Source organism: Equus caballus, unplaced genomic scaffold (genome assembly GCF_041296265.1).
Source record: "Equus caballus isolate H_3958 breed thoroughbred unplaced genomic scaffold, TB-T2T unassigned-0002706, whole genome shotgun sequence".
Classification (NCBI taxonomy): domain Eukaryota; kingdom Metazoa; phylum Chordata; class Mammalia; order Perissodactyla; family Equidae; genus Equus; species Equus caballus.
Genome location: NW_027222387.1, coordinates 86792 through 92252, shown reverse-complemented (window position 1 = coordinate 92252; position 5461 = coordinate 86792). Strand labels below are relative to the sequence as shown.

At 59.8% G+C, this 5461-nt stretch overlaps 1 long non-coding RNA gene across 1 annotated transcript; it reads right to left on the bottom strand.

The window, feature by feature from the left end:
* Positions 1 to 1764: 1764 nt before the first annotated feature.
* Positions 1765 to 4174, bottom strand: LOC138922828 (uncharacterized). The gene is made up of 4 exons (XR_011435946.1): positions 4114 to 4174; positions 3064 to 3133; positions 2245 to 2313; positions 1765 to 1819 (listed from the first exon to the last, which is right to left on the bottom strand). It is a non-coding gene; the product is annotated as an uncharacterized lncRNA (long non-coding RNA).
* Positions 4175 to 5461: the final 1287 nt, after the last annotated feature.

The following is a 5461-nucleotide window of genomic DNA, read 5'->3' as shown; positions in this document are numbered from 1 at the left end:
CTGGCAGTGTCTGGATAGAGAGAGGACTTTCCTAGGGGCCTCCCCCAGAAACACAGCATACTCTCCCCCTCCCCGCACCCACTGTACCCCAGCCCCAGCCCCGGTGCTGAGTGCTCAGTCAGCCAACAGCACCCCATGTCCCTGACACAGGGGCTGATATTTAGTGTCACCCACTTCACAGAGGAACAAACCAGTCCCAGAAATGCGAGGGGAATCGCCCGTGACAGGACTGCTCAGCGGTGGAGCTGGGGCCCCAGCACCACAGTCTGACTCCCCCTTGGCCCAGACTTGGCCTGAATCTGTACTGAGCCCCTGGATTCAGCCACTGCCAGTCCAGACACTCACTCAGCCCTGGGCGGGAAGATGACTGGCTCTTTCTGTCTTTGAAGAAGAGTCGAATCTTCTGGTCCACTGGTATCGTGGCTCCAGCTGACAGGACAGGCTGTAGCTACAGGACAGAGTGAAGTTGTGGCCCCCAGGAGCCACGCCTGAGCTGTGCCTCCCAGCCTCCCAGCAGCTGGAGTCCCAGGGCCCCAGGGGTCGCCATGCAGCCAGATCTGAGGCTGACCATGGAGCCACGGCCATGGGCTCTGGAGCTGGTCTGCAGAGAGAGTCTGCCCTGCCCTCACCCAACTCCTGCCCCGCCTCACCTCGCCTCCGCTCAGGGGCTCCACGGCCTGGAACCAGGCCCCCAAATACTCATCGGGCTGCACGGTGTACAGATTTGCAGCCTTCTGGACCATCTCGATGTCCTTGATGAATTTGAATCTCTGGGACAGAGGAAGGACAGGATGGAGACATGGCCTGGGTGGGGGACCCTGCAAGGCTCTTGGAGGGGGTGAGGAGGGGGACAAGGAGCCAGTGTGGGGCCTTTGCCAACTTGGGAACCTCCCTTCCCCTGCAATTCCAGTCAGGACGTGCCTGTTCTCACAGTTGGCCCGAAATAGATCCTCTACCAGGAAGGGGTCATTGATGCCAGCCCTTCCCCACCCGCCAACACCATAGGATCCCCAGCTCTGTATATTGAACTCTGTAAATAAATGTCCGACCCCAGGATTGAGTTAGAGGGCTTGTTATGAAAGGGGGGCTCTCTCATTCCCACACACCCACACTCACCACAGTGAGGCCGCAGCTCCTTACCTCATTCCGACAGCTGAGCACATTGCCCTGAAGGCAGACAGCCAAAGTCCATCAGAAACAGCCCTTAGCCCAGAACTAGCCCCCATCCCACCCCTTCTTCCAGTGTTGCACTGTTGCCAGTGGGCAGGCCCTTCCAGAGACCGGACTTGGATCTTGGCCAGGCTCTGGGCTCCAGATCTGGGGGCAGAGGAGCTGAGACCTTGTAATCTAACCCTCTCTGATGACACATGGGGAGACTGAGGGCCCCAGGCAGGAAGGGACAGCTCAGCCTCTGATGTGCTTCCTGACTGAGGGGCCCGACTTCTTCCCTCTTGGGCAGGGCCAGAGGGAGAGGCTGAGTCCAGCTCAGACACCACCTCCCAAGTGCCACACAGCCAGGCAGCTCTGAGCCTCAGCAGCCCTGGGAGCCTGATGAGGAGCTTCAGGGCAGAGCCTCCCATCACTCATTGTTGAGATGGGCCTGATGCCCTGGCTTCCACAGGAGGCTGGGAGGCTCTGCAGAGGACCTTCCAAGTGCAGTAGAGCCCAGGCCCAGGCAGGACTCTCTCCCTCCCAAACCCTCAGGAGCCTGATCCCACGGCCCGACCTCCAGGCTCACTCACCTCCACATAATAATCCGTCCCCCATCATGCAGCAGCTCCAGGTAACTGAAGATCATCTCGAGGGAGGGGATGACACCCTGCTCCATCAAGGTGGGGATGGTGATGAGTTCCAGCACTCAGGTGCCCCCATGAACCCTCCCCTGAAACCCTTACCCCAGCCACCTGCCCACCCCAGGCTCCTACGCACAGCCTAGGACCCTCAGGAGCCCCCACCACACACAATGCCCTCCTCCCCTCCCCTCCAGGAACACCAAACTCCCCAGTCACGTCCCAGGGCTGGGTGTGGCCAATCCCAGGGGTGTGGCCCCTGTCCTCCCTACCCCAAAACCACCCTGCTCCCAGCCCTTCCAGGCCTCCTCCTGCTCACTGCCAGTGCAGGCATCAGGCTCGGCAGCCACAGCAGATGTGCTGGAGGAGGAAGGCCCCTCCTGGGGCAGGCCTCTAGCTGGGAGGGGGAGCACTCTCTCCTCTGACTCCTGCACCCCCCCCAGGCACCCTCTACCTGCTGCCGCCGCCTCTCCCGGGCTCCATGGCGGCCCCTCTGTGCAGTGGCCAACACGGAGGTCGCCTCCTGTCAGTGCCGACAGGGTCAGAGAGGCCCTGCTCCCTTCCACATGTCCCCTGCCCTGACCTCAGACCCTGGCCATCTGGCTCCAGTCCCCTGCTGCCTATGCTGTTCCCACCTCCAGGGTGCTCTGATTCTAGACCAGTCCTGGCTCCAAGACTCACTCTGTGTGACCTTGGGCCTGCCCAGGCTGAGACTCTTTCCTCATCAGGAAAGAGTGGGGAGAACTCCACCTGCCTCCAGGGCTCTCCTGAGGACTCCTGTCATCTGATTGTCATCACTGCTCTCCCCTCAGCTCGAGGAGGAGCCAGCACAAATCTCCTCCCATTCCTGTCCTCCCTTGGACGGTATCACCTTGCCGTGAGGCCTGCACCATGTCATCTCCCTCCATTTCCCAGAGGAGGAGACCGAGGCCCACAGAGGGGCAGAGACTTGCTCAAGGACCCACTGAGGAGAGGCCAGTCTCTGTCCTGCAGGTCCCTGTCCCCCGCTGCCTTCACCCCTCTCCCTGCCCCACCACTGACCACGGTCCTGACCTCTGCACTCCCAGAGTGTGTCCCGACAATAACCAAACTGAGACATGGAGGGAGAGGGCAGAGGGTGCTGGTGGTGGCCGTGCGGCATCTCCTTCCTGCCCCACCGACAGGGGTCTCTAACCCTAGGGATGGCCTCACCATACCTCACTTCCTAGGCTGCCCTCAGGATGTTCCCCCGCCCCCTCGCATGGCCCCTCCCAGATCTCCAGCCCCAGGTTACCTTCAGGAACAGTCTCTTGCTCACGTGCTGCTGTCCCCTGCACCACTTCTTAAAGGTGTAGGATCTCTCCCTGGGGGAGAGTGGGGAAAGAAAGAAAGAAAGATTATGGGGGTGGTCGAAGGGCAAATCCCGTTTGTTTGACATCCCAGAAGACCCAAACAGCCTGGGGCCTGGATGAGGGATTTCACTGGGTTGCTCTGAGCCCCGAGGTCCCTCATGGGACTGGGGAGGGGCCTCTCCTGTTGTCACCTGGGGCCTCCATTCCCGTATCTACCACACAGATCAGTTTTGAACACTCTTGGTTTCAGTTGGATGGAGATGTCTGTTGTTGCAAAGGAAACACTTGAGAATCTCCAACTGGGCTCAAGTCAGGATCTGATATTGAAGGAAATGAGTTCCTGGGCAGAACCGCTGGCTCCAAGGGCCCTGAGAGGCTCAGGGACCTATGCATCCAGATCAGTCTGTGTCCCAGGCATTCACTGTCTCCCAGGTGGTCTCAGCTGACTGCGGGGCCATGGCGACCCAATGCCGGGTGCAGGGTCCACCTCCCTCGTGGTGCTTGGATGGAGGGCAGCCTACCCACCTGGACACTTGTCCTCCAGGTGTGTTTGAGACGCTTAATGGCAGGGTTTGCAGAGCAGAAAAGATCGTGTGGAAGGATGCGGAATTTCTGAGGCCTAGGCACCCCTAGGGAAGGGAAGAGATTGAGCTGTGAGTGGGGGCTGGAGCTCTCCAGCTCTGGATTCTGTCCCCTCATGGACTTCTCCTGTCCTGGATGAGACAGATGCCCAGGAAACCCAGGGAGGGCACACCTGGGACCTGAGGAGTAACACTGCCAGGCGCAAGGATTTTAGCTGAACACAAGGAAGGAGCACAGGAAGGAAGTGTGAGCTTGCCACCACCAGGACCTCAAGTCAAGGTCAGTGGCCCTGGCAGGAGTGTCTAGGCCAAAGTAGGACTCAGACCACAGACTTCAATATCGACAGCTGAGAAACAAGAGGCAATTCCCATGACTCCAGACAGGGCCTCCATGGGCCTCCCATGACTTACCTCGGCCACATGAATCCACAGCTCTACCATCCTGGCCCTGTCCTGCGCTGTCATGCCCAGGGCCCCGAGGCACGATGGCGATGACACTGTTGGCCAAGGTGTTCGTGTGTGCCACAGTGTCACGGATGGTGGGTGCCAGGGAATTTGTGGTCCCTGCGGCTCCGCTTGGACCAGATGGAGCCCAGGCAGTGGGCAGGCACCAATTTCTTGAACAGCTCCTGAGGAAGATTCAGAGGAGCACACACTGCCTCACCCCCAGCTTGGCATCCATGGTCCTCCACAGTCCCAGGCGGGCTGAGGACAGAGCAGGAGCTCAGGAAGCAGAGGATGTGATCTCTGAGCAGGTGTGTGGACTCTGGGTTTTGTCTGTGTCCACTGAAGGTGTCAGCACAAGATGACTGGGACACAGTGCTGTGCAGAAGGGAGGGCATTTGCTCCCAGCCCCATCTCACTTCCTCCAAGCTCCGGAAAACAGCCCTCACCAGCCCACCCCAAGGGACATCTTCCCACCCATCGCAGTCCCCCTCGGGTCCCACTCCCCCATTCCCATGCACATTCCCCCGAGGCAGGGAGAAGCACCGGCTTTATGTGATTGTCTCTGCTGGAGTCAGTACACATCACATGCCTGATGTGTGCTGAGGATTTGAAGGCCCCTGGGCACACGCGTGATCGGCCCAAGGACCTGGCAGCACTTCAGTGAGCTCCCTCCTGCACCAAAGGGCCAGACCCTGCCCAACTTCCCTCTGTTCCACCTCATTCATCGGCACAGCCACCCCGTGCAGGAAAAGTCTTAGTACTAGCCTGCCAGGCACGTGGGGGACAGCAAGTGCTTGGGTTAAGAAAGTGCCCAAGTCGCAGTGTTGGTAACGGGGGAGCAGGAATGTGAACCCAGATCATCAGATTTTGGATCAGGGAATGGCAGGTGTGGGGCAGCTCATGGCACAGGAAGGCAGGGCCCCCTGCCCTGCAAGCCCCCACTGCTCACTGCCTCCATCCTTGTCAGCTGCCTTCTGCCACCAGCCGGGGAGGTAAGTCCAAGATGTTCGGCTTCTCCTCCAGCAGCTGGGCTTTCTGTGGTCACAGCCCAGGGTCCAGTGGGCTCTAGTTCAGGAGCTGGCACTAAGGCTGAAGCTAATGGTGCCCCTTCCTCCAGCCCTGTAGGGTCCGATGCAGGTGACGCTGGCTCCAGCCTTCCGCTGCGGTGGGCTGGGAAGTGGAGATGGCTGTAGCCCAGGGGCGGTTCATTCTGGCTCTGGCTCTGGATGTGGCAGGAGCTTTGGAGCTGGCTCTGCAGCAGGATAAGGAGAAAGTTTCACCCACACACCTGACAGTTTCTGTGCCTTTCCAA